Below are 15,231 nucleotides of genomic sequence, written 5' to 3'. Positions count from 1 at the left end.
CAACTCAGATGCACCACCTCTGAAGTATATCCAAACTCCTCAGGTTCTAGGAACAACAATCAGTTAAACACATTCAATTATCTTCAAAGCACAATGGTTTGTCATTATCCAAAATGAAAGTGCAAACTAATCAGTAATTAGTGACAACTAAGAGTTATTTCAAGTTAACAGTCAAAGCAAGCATCCCATTGATTGTGACACTAGTGAAGATTTACCTGTCAACAAGCAACACGCTGTACATACAGTACAATCAAATGCCAACCTGTTACCTTCTGCTCTTCCTCCAGTAATTCTAATATATTGCTGCTTTAGAATAATCCATGTCCCATAACATCACGCACAAACATAACAAATTAAATTAAATCTAAATTAAATTAAAAGCAGTTATATCAATCAAAAATAACTTACCATGCACTTAAGTCAAGATGAGCTTTAGTTGAATCCCACTCCAGCAGATGCAAAAATAAAAACAACAAAATAACAGATGACCAAGGGAAGATTAAAATCTTCATTACCACTGTGTATGAGAGGAATGGGTTTCATGGTTCGGTGACAGCTCTTTGCAATAAATCATCAGTGTGCTGAGCAAGGAGATACAAGCTAATGCGCACAGAACACGGTTCTTTTTCATATCTGAATTGTTGTTGTTGAAACACTCTGCTCTTAATTTTCCTTATCTGTAAGCAACAGCTCCATGGATCTTCTTTGCATTTCCAATTTATTGCCTGGCTATTATCGCTGTTGTTCCACAGCTGGAAGGAAAACGGTCCCTGGTCTCGTCATTTTCATTGCTTTGAGCAAGAGGGAAAAATGGGGATTTCTCTATTATTTATTTATTTATTACTGTCTAAAATTTAAATTAAATTGAGATGAGTTCGTGAAACAAAAACTAAAGGCTTACATCTCAGTTAATGTCATTTCCTGTCACGTTACTGTAGGGTCAAAGTATAATTCACAGTATACTATATACTCAGTTTAATGTAATGTTATCAACTAGCATAGCCAGCATTGCCTTTTGACCCATTTGAAGAACATGTAATTTGGTCATATAATTATCATAATTAATCTTTATCAATCCTCTAGCACCTTCCCATCCACATTCTTTCTTTCCACTGGCAGCTCTAGGTCAATATTTACATGGCTTAGCTGCACATGTGCTCATTAAAGTCCCAGTCCCCCTCCCAATGAAGTCAATAAGCAAACTCATGAATTTCAGTTGAAGGAGGACTAGCTTTAATCAAGCAATCTTTTCAAAGCGCCTCTTAGTGATCTGCTGCAGCTAACAAGCTCTCTTAGGCCTGGGGGGAGTTTCTCCTGCTGGACACTCACCGAGCTGCTGCGTTTGGATGCAAACACAGGATACTGCACGCTTCTATGCCTCCCAAGTCTGAGCAGTATCCCCAGGTGCTGTCTCTGGCCTCTCAGGCTCAGTCACAGGGTGCAGACTTCCTGTCGGGCACCCCCTTCTCAAAAGTCCAACTGCCCCAAGACCAGTACTGGACTTCTCCCCACCCACAAAGTCTGACCTCCTGAACATTGCAGGCAAAAAACCTCACCCACCCACTCCTGTAATAGATCAGTAAGTCAAGCAGAGGTTATGGAAATCCTCAAATCATGATTTAAAGACCTCAAGTTACATAGAATCCACCACTGATACTAGTTTAAACCTGCAAGTGACCTATACCCCATGCGTCAGAGGAAGAGGGAAAAATCCATCCAGAATCTCTTCCAATCTGAACCAGAGGAAAATTCCTTCCTGGCCCCAGATATGGTGATCAATTAGACCCTCAGCATGTGAGCAAGACCCATCAGCCAGACACCTCGAAAAGAATTCTCAGAGCCCTCCCCATCTAGTGTCCCATCATCAGCCGTTGGAGAGATTTGCTAGCAGTTGCAGATTGGCTACATGCCATTTTAGGCAGTCTTATCATACTCAGTGGTGCAAGTAAGCTGGTATGGCCAGGTACGCCATACCATTAAGACATTTATTGCTGGTATGCTGTACCGGAAAGACATATTTTAAGAATGAATTTTTAGAGCCCTGTGCTGATACAAATTTATACCCACAGATGTGGATATCCGCAGATAGAAATCAGTATCCGCTGAACTGCAGTGCTTTCCCGGGAACTGCAGCGGCAAAAGGAGAAGAACATGAGGCCACTGCTCTCAGGAGTCAGCACCAGCAGCTCCTCCAGTGCAGCAGTGTCGCCCCCCAGCCCTGTCCTCCGACGGGATTGTACAGACCCCAGACAGGAGACACAGCTGCTTATATATTACTAGAGACAGGTAGTCAGTAGTGGTTATTTGAGTATTTCTCAGTAACATATATCATGACTGCACGGTCCTCAAACACTTATATTTATATTACATGAGTTTATTATCTCAAGGATAAATTGCATTCAAGAGAATGGTGAATTCATTTTACAAAAACATTTCAAGAAAATATCTGCTGTGCATAACAGTAGTTACTTTTCACACTTCATTTCAAAACACCAACAGGTTCTAATCTGCATTAAGAACTTGTTGCCAGTTTACAAGTTGCCTGCCAGATTTCAGCTTGCTGCAGCTTGAAATGTCTTACATAATAAACATTGAAATCCAGGCTGTAAATGGAACAGCCAACTCAACCTGAGGTCTAGCTATGCTGCTGGTACCTCAGTGACAAACACAGATTGTACCTTTCCTTCGAGTTCTTTCTCCTCAATCTATTTTTGGGAAATTTGCCGAACCAATGTCATTCCTATACCCTACTTTAATGAAAACTTCCAATCAGATTATTACGGACATATATGGACCTGTCTATATTTTATTTAACTCATGAGTCTGAGTCCATTTTCAAGGCCCAAGTCTTGACAGCCTCTGACGTTGCTGGTTTCCCATCCTAAATGTGCAGCTATTCATACACATCATTACTACTCCTGGTTTCTTATTACTTCAGTTAGTTTCAGGATGCTTTGAATCAATCAGTAATGAAGCATTCTTAGATCACCCTTGTGTGCATAAACATTTACTAGCCTTTCATTAATGTTCTGCTTTTGACATTTCCAAAAAATCCTTTTCTGCTAATTAAATGTGTCATCTCAGCCCTATTCAGCGGCAGCTCCAGGCACCAGTGCTCCAAGCATGTGCCTGGCAGGGGGGCTCTAGCTTTTTTGCCGCCCCAAGCACGCCAGGCAGGCTGCCTTTGGCGGAGCGCCTGGGGGAGGTCCCTGGTCCTGTGGATTCGGCGGCTTGCTTGTGGGAGGTCCTTGGTCCCGCGGCTTCGGCGTACCCGCCTCTGAATTGCTGCCGAATCCGCGGGACCGAGGACCTCCCACAGGCAAACCCCCGAATCCGTGGGACCGGGGACCTCCCACAGGCAAGCCATCGAATCCACGGGACAGGGGACCTCCCTCAGGCAAGCCACCGAAGGCAGACTGCCTGCCGTGCTAGGGGCGGCAAAAGAGCTAGACCCACCCTGATCCTATTCCTGATTTTCTAAGAAGTTGGCAAAGGAAACTGCTTTCTTTCCATCCATCCTTGTTTTGCCACACACTTCCCTGTCCTGCAGAGTTTATACATCCTAGTATTAATCATTTCAAGGAGGGATATGTGGGACTGTTTCTCATATGTCAGTTTCATAACTTGTTTTACTCAGAATAACCTCATTACCGCCAGCCTTTGCAGTATCCCATTTTCACAGTATCTGAAGCATCTTTTTGTATTGCCTTCTTGGAGTGGGTAGGATGCGCAGGCCCACCCTCTCTACTAGGGTCCAGTCCAGAGCTCAATGGTGGGCAGCTACACCCAGCACCTGGGGCTTAAGCTTCTGCACCCTTGGACCACTTTCTACCCTGATCTCCTTCAGCTTCCTAGCGTAAGCCACTCCAATAAAGCTTCTGAGCTGAACACACTGTCCCCTGCTTCTCCCTTGTGGGTTTGCACAGTCTGTGTTGTAAGGTCCCAGGCACTGAGCTCCTGGCAGTACTTTCCCCTCAGAGCAGCTGTCTGCTCCCTTCTACTACCTTCTTCTGAACTGTTCTGCCCCCCACCCCTTTTAAAGCCCTGCCTCCAGCTTGTGCAGGCTCTGCAGGTGTTGCCCAGATCTGTGCCTTAGCCCCTTTTTCTCCAGTGTGAGATTTTTATACCCCATCACAGCACCTAACTCTCAATGAGTAGCTGGGCCTTAGTCTGTAGATCTGGGCTTTACCCTTCTTATTTTTTTTTCATAAAATGTTAAAGAAAAAAAATTACTAGGGACACATGCACAAGATTTCCTCACGGATGATTACATCAGGCTCTACAGGGCTCAAATGGAAGTGAATTCGGACAAGTCTTTTACCTCAACGTGGTAAGAAAATCTTCTAGGCTTTATTCTTCCCCTGTGGTATGGCTGTTTGAGAGGCTTTAGTGGGCCAACCCAGCTGGAAACCTGACTTACCCGGGCCCCATCAGTAGGGAGAATCCTGGGTGGCATAGAGACAGCACAGTGACTCCAGGTTAAATACCCTCCCAAGCCCCAGTATATAGGGAATGGCTAGAAGAAAGGTGCTATCTTTAGAGCGAAGTGCTGGATGAGAGAGGACAATATATATGGAGGAATGAATAAAATCTGAGTGTTGCACTGACTTAGCTCTCTCTCTTTTTATGCTTGGACACTGAATATGATGTCAAAAATGAGGTAACTCCTGCAAATACATGAAATCGGAAACTAGGAATGTAGCAAAATCAAATCAGACAAACAGACACCAAAGAGAAAGTAGTAATTATGTCAGCATACCAGATTCCCGTCCCCGAACAGATGGACATGAAAGGGGATGTGTTTAGCAAAAGGATATTTTTAGATTACAGTGGAAAAATTATGAAATTGCAACAGGGCTAGATAAAAAGGAAAACAAAATAAGAGCAGCCACACTATTAGAGCTATATTTGGCTAAGGCTGCCACACGCTCCAGCAGCATCTGGACATGCTGGCAGCATACCAGAAGGACTCATGTAAAATCCTAGAAGTGCTCCAAAAGCATTTTAACCTACAAAAATAAACTTCAAATACAAAAGGGATCTTTTTAACAAGTGCAATCAAGAATCTGAAGAAACAATAGATCAATATACTGCCAAACTAAAATCGCTGACTCACATGCCTATCAACTCTTAAGAGATTAACTAGCAAATTAGTAATAGGGACAAAAGTTGCAGGCGTTCAAATGAGAATGGTCAGAGAGCTCCCATTAATTCTACCAAGAGCTATTGACATATGCAAAGATAGTGAGCAAACTCACATCCAGATACATTGCATGAGTGCAGAAGACAAAGAATCCACCAAGTAGCACAGGTAAAATGAAAATACAAGGAAATGTTCCAAAATGTGTGCAAAAGCAAATGCACAAATACAAAGCTGTGGATATAATGTATAGGAAGATCTGTGGAGAAAAACATGTTAATGGAAAATATCCCCCATATGGGGTCATATGCAATAACTATGGTAAGAGAAATTGTTATGTCAAAGCTTGCACTACACTGAGGAAGCAGACAATGGCTCAAGATGAGATTTTGCATGTATATAACATTAATGCAGTACAAAACAGCACATATGAATGGCTTGTAAAGCTCAGACTAGAGGATAATCGGGTTATAAGGAAAAGCCAGCATGGATATATCAAGAATAAATCATGACAAACCAACTTATTTTCCTTCTTTGACAGGGTTACTGGCCTAGTAGATAAGTAGGAAGCAGTAGATGCCATATAGCTTGATTTTAACAAGGCTTTTGACACAGTCTCACATGACATTCTCATAATGAAACTAGGGAAATGTGCCCTATAGGAAGTCACTATAAAACAGGTGCACAACTGGTTGGAAGACCGCAGTCAAAGAAAAGTTATCAATGGTTTGCTGTCAAACTGGGAGGGAGTATCTAGTGGAGCCCTTCACAGTCAGTCCTGGGTCCAGTACTTTCAATATTTTAACTAATGGCTTGGATAATGCAGTGGAAAGTATGCTTATAAAATTTGCAGATAACACAAAGCTGGAAGGGGTTGCTAGCACTTTGGAAGACAGGTTTAGAATTCAAAACGACCTTGACAAAATAGAGAATTGATCTGAAATCAACAAGATGCAATTTAATAAAAGATAAGTGCACACTACTGCACTTAGGAAGGAAAAATACAAATAGAAAATAGGGAATAACTGGGTAAATGGGAGTACTGCTGAAAGGATCTGGGTGATATAGTGGATCACAAATGTAATATGAGTCAACAATGTGATGCAGTTGCAAAAAAGGCAAATGTAATTCTGGTCTGTATTAACAGGAGTGTTAAATATAAGACATGGGAGGTAATTGTTCCATTCTACTCAGCGGTGGTGAGGCTTCAGTTGGAGTACTGTGTCCAATTCTGGGTGCCACACTTTAGGAAAGACGGAGAGAGTTCAAAGGAGAGAAACAAAATTGATAATGGGTTTTGAAAACGTGACCTATGAGGAAAGGTTAAAAAAAATGGGCATATTTGGTTTTGAGGAAAGAAGACAGAGGGGGGACCTGATAAGTCTTCAAATATGTTAAGGGTTGACCACTAATATATGCTAGGCTTATAATCACATTATCAATATGTATTATTTGCACCACATATATTAATATGCATTGAGTACACAATATCAGTATAACAGCGTATGTTTTTTATAATCCTATTCACTTATGCTAAGTATCACAGAATATCTTGCATTAGCTGAAATAAGCTTTGGCCTCAGCATGCAGGAAAATTGTCTGGATCAGGACATATGGGTGTTTTACCATAGTAACAGGGAGGAAGCTACTCTCACAGACCAGTATTGGAATGTCCCAAAGATTAAATATATATGAGTGTTCTGCCCTGGTACAAACCTAGGAGGTGCTTTCATGCCCTTTGGTACCCAGAATGCATGTGTTCAGAACAAAGAGAAATAAAAACAAGGTAGAAAGATGATTGGTAAAATCTAGCCTCAGACAACACATATAGTACCTTATAAACAGGATGGGTATAAATAGGATAGCGTTATGGGTATAACCTTCGAAGCAAGCTTTCTTTGTAAGATAAATTCAATAAGACTGCATGGGACAGCTTTCCAGAAACTGGCATCATGCTAAGCCTTTCTTCCTTTACTATACTATTATTGACTTTTAGTAATAAACCTGACAGACATTGGTTCTTTGGTCTTTAAAATATATTTCATAACTAACCAAAGTGTATTCAAGCAATTATACACTTTACCAAAAAAGAGGATAGTGATCAATTGTTTTCTATGTCCACTGAAGGTAGCACAAGAAATAATGGGCTTCATCTGCAGCCAGGGAGATTTAGCTTAGCTATTAGGAAAAAATTTCTAATTATTAAGGGTAGTTATGTTCTGGAACAGGCTTCCAAGGGAGGTTGTGCAACCCCCGTCATCGCAGGTTTTTAGAAACAGGTTGGATAAACACCCCTCAGAGATAGGACTAAGTAAACTTAGACCGCCTTAGTGCAGGGGGCTGGACTTGATGACCTCTCAAGGTCTCTTCCAGCCATACATCACGACAACTCTATGATTAAAAGAAAAACCAATGACAGCAATAAAGCAAATGGAAAAGGAAGGCATTATTGTTAAAGTCACAGAGCCCATAAATTGGATAAGCAGCAAGAGTAGCCATTGAGAAACCGAGCAATCAGCACATTTGCATAGACCCAAACACTCTAAACCAGTGGTTCTCAAACTTTTGTACTGGTGACCCTTTTCATACAGCAAGCCTCTGAGTGCGACCCCCCCTTGTAAATTAAAAACACTTTTTAATATATTTAACAGCATTATAAATGCTGGAGGCAAAACGGGGTTAAGGGTGGAGGCTAACAGCTCGCGACCCCCCCTTGTAATAACCTCGCAACCCCTCTGAGGGGTCCCAACCCCCAGTTTGAGAACCCTTACTCAAAACAAAGCACCAGAAAGATCTTACTACCAAGTGCCTACAATTGAAGAAATGTTACCTGATTAGGTAAAAGCAAAAATATTCTCAGTTCTCGATGCCAAAGAAAGCAAGTGTTACTAGATAAGGAAGCAGGTAGCTTACCATATTTTGGACACCACAAGGTAGATAGAGGTGGTTGAGAATGCCACTTGGGATCAAACCTGCAGCTGAAGAATATCAACGCCACCATTAGAACAGGAATTTAAGGGATCAATGTCATAGCTGATGACATCCTAATATATTGACTTAGAGATGGTGTGGTGGAAACTTTGTCAGATTATGACAACAAGCTTATTTGGGGAGCTAGAAAGAGCCAAGGAAGTAAATCTAAAATGAATAAAAACAAAAGGAAATTATGACTAACAGACCAAAGGCTACAGCCCAATTCTGAAAAGGTAAAAGCAATACAGAAGATGCCCATAAGTAACAATATTAAATGAGCTGAGAGACTAGAAGAATTTGTATATTAACAAAATGTCTGCCAAGCCTCTCAGATGTGTGCAAACCCCTGTGGCAAATACTGAACATAGGGGTATGGATATGGTTACTCAACCTGATGAAACCATCACACGTGTCAAGGAGCTGCTGACCAACTATCTCATTCTGAAATATTACAATGTGATTGAAAAGGCAACCACATAATGTGGTCCAATGAGGCCTGGGGATCACTCTTCCAAAAAGGAGAGTCAGTAGCTCTTGCATCACAGTAACCTCCACCCAAAGGTACACCCAAATAGAAAAAGAATGGCTTTCAATAGTGTTCACATGGGAAAAGTTTGACCAGTATGTTCAAGAACAGGAAACCATACAAGACAAAGAATTACAAATGCTCATGTGCATTATTCTGTCAAGATGGCCGAACACCAACAGAGAAGCCCCATCTGCCTACCAAGAACACTGGAATTATTGAGATGAGCCTTTAAGATTGCCTTTTTATATATGATGCTATTGAATCATAATATCCAGACTCCCTCAGGAATATATCAGAGCCATTTTGAAATACAAGCACATCTCCAAAAGAACAGAGACACCACGTACTAACCAATCATGACCAAGGATAACCAAGACCTGGTGAGCAATTGTGATACATGTGGGGAAATGCAAGACGAGCAGCAAAAAGGGACAGTGAAAATACACAGTATTCCCAAGAGACTTGGGGGCAAAGTAGGAATGTTCCTTTTCACTGCAAACCACACAAATTACCTCATTATTGTAGACTACTTTTTAGATTTCTGGGAACTAAGCAAACTGTCAGACCTTGCTGCAGTGACCAGCATATAAAAAGCAATTAAGCATTTCAGCAGGCATGGTATCCCGAACTGCATAGTTTCAGACAATAGATGACCCCCTGCCCCTAGTTTACATACAGTAAGTTTATGCAATTTACCCAGGAGTGATAATTCAGTCACATTACCACTACACCACAGCCAGTCAAATGGTAAAGCCAAATCAGCAGTTAAAATTGCTAAGACTTTATTAACAAAGGCCATAAAAAGTAAAGAAATCATATGACAAGTCATTCTTGAATGGAGACACGCTCCCGCAGAAGGCTTTAATAGCAGCCGGGTACAATGCTTGATGTCCAGACAAATGTGTCCCTTGGTGCCTAAAGCCTTTGCATTACTACAAGAAGTAAAAGAAAAAAAAGAAGACAAACACACCCAACATCTACTATGACCAACAAACTATACACCTCCAAGAACTATAACCAGCAGATCCTGTGTTGAACAGCTATATGTGTTGAACAGACAGATCATAGTTCATATAACATAGCAAGGGATGAGCACATATTTGCCCACCATGAACACAAGACGAACATGAATGTGGAGGACAGTGAAATATGCACTCTGCTGAGACTTCCTCAGCAGGACATGGAAGGAACATAGGCTGACAAGAGGCTGATAGATATCAGAACAGGTTCTCTAAACACACCAGCCAGAGATACAAGTGCTAGGCAGTCTACAGGTCACACAAGAAAGACAGAAAGACTCTCATTCATTCCAACATCAAACTGCAAGATATACACCAGGCTTTGTACAATACAAGGTGTGAAAGAATGACCCACCCAAGCCTAGAGGAAATTGCCTTAGCAGCCAAGAAAGTTAAGTGTTAGTATTTAAAAAACAAGTTGGTGCTAAATTGTGTTAAATTATATATATGAGAACATATATTTAAGGGAGGGTAATTACATGTTAAATATGTAAACAGGTTACAATATTCTTGTTTAATTTTTCTATCTCAAATGTGACAAAAAGGATGTTACGACAGATAGATTCCCAACAGGGGGCATTATAGTTTGATAGTATGCTTATGTATAGGGTAGTTTCTGGGAACTTAGAGAACTCTACTTTCAGGAACTGCTGTATGAGAGAGGACAGTATATTTGGAGGAATGTTGCAGTCTTGACTTTCTCTCATTTAATGCTCAAACATTGAATATAAACTTAGAGAAACTATGAGGTTGCTCTAAATTGCACAAAGGGACAAGTCTAGTACCAGGACGGACCATGATTGAGAGTCTGTCAAGTTTGTTTAAGGTGACCTCCACACGAGCACACGCGTACACAACTTCCTCTCCACCTGCTACCCCATGCTATAATGAGCACACAACTCTGGTATGGCTCAGGATATGGCCCCTTGTTTTGAGCTCAACTATTTAATTAAACCATGATTATAGTACTCCAAGAGAAGGAGCAGTTGTACCACAGATTAAGGGAAGACTGGGATATTTTTGTTTATTAAAGTGAATTTAGTGTGCATAAGTTGCCAGTTGACCGCACTGGAAACTAAAATGCACTTGTCAAGGAAACAGATACAGAAAGGGCATTACGCCAAGTTTCCTCACATTTCACCATTCATCTGCCACAGCTTTGATCTACTGTAGTCATCTCTAGTGATGGGAATGTACGGTCTCCGCTGATTCAGGCATCTTGGCTCTTTGCCAAGAATTCCAGCTGGGGTCTAACCAGGTGATTTCTAGAGTGTGAAAATTAGTCCACCAAAACGGAAATAAGACCAGCAACTCATTTCTTGCATTGTAGGTCACCAGCCAGCATTGAAACAGTAGCAATTTTGGCCGACAACAGCATTGTCTAGAGACTGCATTAGAATGTTAGATTTACTTAAAAGTAAAATTGGGTAAAGTTTTAAATATATTTTAATATAATTTTGTGGTCATTCGTATACAGTTACTATTTTTAGTAAATTTTGTCAAGTCTGAATAAGGACTTGTGTTCTGATTAATGATAGTTAAGATCACAGTGCAGAGTTCACAGATTTATTGTGAAAAATCCTTTGGTCTGAGATTCCATGGGATAAGGAATCAGTGTCTGTATTCAGTGGTTCTCAGAACTACAAAACAGCAAGTTCCACTGGCAAGACTGGGATCACTATAGATATATACAGACATATTATTTGTCATAAGATAAGTTCCTTTAGTCAGAGTTTAAGCCACAAAGAAATAAACACACAGTGGGGACAAAGTATCAGCCAAAAAGCAGCTGGCACAATGTAAACCTTTACAGCTCCATTTGGCACTGCACACAGTGATGTCTCACTGCTTAGTGTGCACTGTTTTGTTTTGTTAATTGGAGATAGGTATATCTCCTAGAACTGGAAGGGACCTTGAAAGGTCATCGAGTCCAGCCCCCTGCCTTCCCTAGCAGGACCAAGTACTGATTTCTGCCCCAGATCCCTAAGTGGCACCCTCAAGGATTAAACTCACAACCCTGGGTTTAGCAGGCCAATGCTCAAACCACTGAGCAAACCATTCCCCATGTTCCACAGAAACAGAGAAACGACACCTGAAAACACAAATATGGATACAAATCACAACGAGAATAGGAAGGGTATTGTTATCTGGTATGAGTCTGATCTTTTAGCCAATTAGACATATGAAAGAAGAAATAGTAGTAAGTGTCTGCAACACTGGTAATATGGAGATCCTTCCAAAACCAAAGTAATAAACACTATCTCATAATAAAAATCTCAAAATTTCTAAATATAAAGTCAACAACAAAATGTACTGCTTTTGCAAGCACTACAGATTGTTTTTTCAATCCACCATCTCTTTGAAAAAGACAGATGTCTTTATGTATCTGGATTGGGTTATGCAAACTCCACACTGAGAGGCAAGGGTTAAGAAGCTGCACTGGGTCCAGGTGGCCCTGTTATCCCACTGTGTCCTCAAGCCAGGGAGTAAGGGTTTGGGGATTTTATAACCTGCTGCATATTAAACTTGTGGTGGAATTTATCACCTTCTCCTACTTATGAGTCCTTAAGGCTATACTGATCCCAGTCAGCCACACTGCTAAACCACTGCAAAGAAGAATTTTGTGGTCATAGGTCATCAAAGGCCCCACCGAAGTACACGTACCAACGGGACTCTAATCTTACATTTGCTACCTCAAGTCACGTGACTGGTGAAAGTCACAAGTATTAGCAGCGTGGGCACTGGTGACCCTAATAATAGTGTTTTACTCTGTTGTGTATATTTGTTTCCTGTTTAATCTAATTATTGTGTTGAATATATTGTATGTGTTTGTGTTATTTCTTGGAAATCTATCTGGCAAGTAAGTGGGAATTACCCTGGATTAAAGTTTTCCTCCCAAGCTGCCCTGGTGACCCTGCCAGGAAGGAGCGAGGGGGGTAGTGGCACCACCAAATAAATTCATAGGAAAAAATAAAGAAAATACACCGTGTTGAGTGGGTGGCAGGATCCAGCAAATCCCAGGCCTGTCCATCAAAACCTGTACGCAGATTGGCATTAAAGAAGGTAACCGGGTGGAGAGGGGGCACTATACTCATAATAAATTTGTGCAAGTATCATTGAAATGTAGTAGCACTGGTGACATTTCTAGTCAACATCACTATCATCATCCTGTTTATCATTATGATCTCTGTTGAAAGTGTGTGGGTAACTAGAGTCTTCATTCTTTGGCACGTACGCAGCTCTGTGCATTGAAGACTGTTCTGACTAAAGACAATTGATTGTGCAGCAACACTTAAAGGCACAAACAAAGTCTTGTAGAAGCCATTGGGTTCCCGAAGAATACAGGAAATAGTTCATTATCCACATTTTTTCCATCCACATTGCAATGATGATACAATACCTAGTTTATCCCATGTGAAGACATCCAAATCTCTTGTTGTTAAGATGCTCTTCAAAACTGCTCTTTCATCATGGGAGGTTGGCCAATTACTTATCCTTTTCGATGGCTAGATTGAGGTGTAAGCAATTCAGATCCCTTTGGGTCTCCTTTTCTTTCTTGCTATGGTCATACAGCACTGCCACCAGCTTCCTTATTGCAAAAATTGGGGCTTCTCCATCGGTTACCCCCAATTTGGCAAGATGTCTGATGCAGTAAGCTCCCTTTGTGTAGACATTAAAATACAGAATTCCCCACCCCATGCCAAATAGGCATGAGACAGAGTCATATCTTGTTAATGCATGTAGAGCAGGAAGTACATTGCAGAAGTCAGCAGTGAGCACATCACAAATTGCACACACAAGTATGAAGCGACACTTGTCAGTTGTGCTGGTAACGGTTCCTGTTTCAATCCACATGTCATCTATGTGTTCCATTTTTGTAAAGCAGTGAACAGCAAGGACCAAAACATCTGTATCAGGTAACTTAATTACTATTTTTCCTTTGACACAGAAAGACCCAAAAAGCCATACTGACAGATACAACATGCACAAGCATCCTTGTGTCCACTTCCTCTTGAGTACTGTACAATTCTTGGGCTTCTTCAGCACCTCTACTGGTGATGCACTTTACTACTTCACCTTTGGAAAAGCCTCTAGCAAGAAGGAACATTTGTACTGGGTGCACTCTCAGGTGAATTTTGAACCATATATTCACAGAGGAATTTTTCAAGTGACTGCTGTTGGATGCCATGTTTAGAAACATTTTCCACGGAGGTACAAGGCATCCACCAATCACCTGGTATTTCTTGCATCCAACTTTAGATCCTATCTGGCGCTGTCATATCTGTCAAAGACTTTGATTACCAAATTAGCTTGGTCAAATCCTTTCAAGATCAGCAACTAATTTTGTCTCCAGCCATCATTTGTATGACAGCCATGGCATCTCTGATGTACACTGTGGTTTCTTTGTAGCATGCTCTTAGCTCATGGATTCTTTCAGCTTGAGCTTCCAGCAGATGCCCTAATTCAGCTTTGTCTGTTCTTCTCATTGCCCCATCATCATGGAAGAGGGACATAGACACAGGTACAATTGGGTGACTAAGAACAATTGCTATTGAAACATCAGCTCTGTAGAAAACAAGTTCTGAACTGATGGCTACTGTGATTGTCCCTCCCTTGCAGATTTGGTCACATCAGCAAATATTCTGATGCCAGATTTCTTGACTGGGCTGAACAAGCTACATGTCTGATCAGAATGAAGGGAACCACTCACAAATCTCTCCATTTGTTCTTCACCAACATCTGCTATTTTCAGTACAGACTCTTGTACATCTGATGTTACATGCAATCGAGTAGATACAGATGCTTCCTTGGTTATGCAAACCCGACTTACGCAAATCTGCATTTACGGAAAAAGTTCCATAAGCTTTTTTTGGGGGGGCGCATAATTGTTGGGTATATGTACCCAACTTATGCAAAATTCGACTTATGTAAGGTGTTCCAGAACGGAACACTTACATTAGTTGGGGAGCATCTGTATGTTGATAAACACGATGATACTCTTTGATAAACACCCAGATGTGATTCAGTATTAAATGGGATTACCATATTGTTGGTGACCTGGTTGGTAAGAGCTGTAACATGTAAAATTCCACTGAAAGAACTAGCAGTCTGACACAGCAAATTCCCAAATTCAAGGGCACTGTGTACTTCTTCAAGGAGATTTAGCAAATCAAGAATGTCAATTGGTATCCACCTGGCATAGCTGGGCCTCTCTGCAGTGATGAAGTATGGAAGCATGGCATGTTGTGTCTGTAGGTGAAGTTTCCTATCATCCTCTTGCTCTGCATGGACATTTAGAATTAGCAGCTGCATAACTTGGAGAAAATTATCTCAGAACTTGAATGTAAGAGACTGGGCATACTCCTGTGTCTGAAATTCCTCCAGCAGTGGTAGCATATGCTGAGTTACAGCATCATTAAGCCTTTTAATGACTTGTAAGGATTCAATGTCTTCAGACTCAAACACCTTTTGAGTCAGCCAACATTTCCCAGACAAATGCTGGAACTACATGAGCGCCTCCTCCCTGCTCACATCATTTAACAAACGAATAAAGTTTCAGAGCACTCATG

Source organism: Gopherus flavomarginatus, chromosome 3 (genome assembly GCF_025201925.1).
Source record: "Gopherus flavomarginatus isolate rGopFla2 chromosome 3, rGopFla2.mat.asm, whole genome shotgun sequence".
NCBI classification, from domain to species: Eukaryota; Metazoa; Chordata; order Testudines; family Testudinidae; genus Gopherus; species Gopherus flavomarginatus.
Note: the sequence above shows the minus strand (reverse complement) of the source record.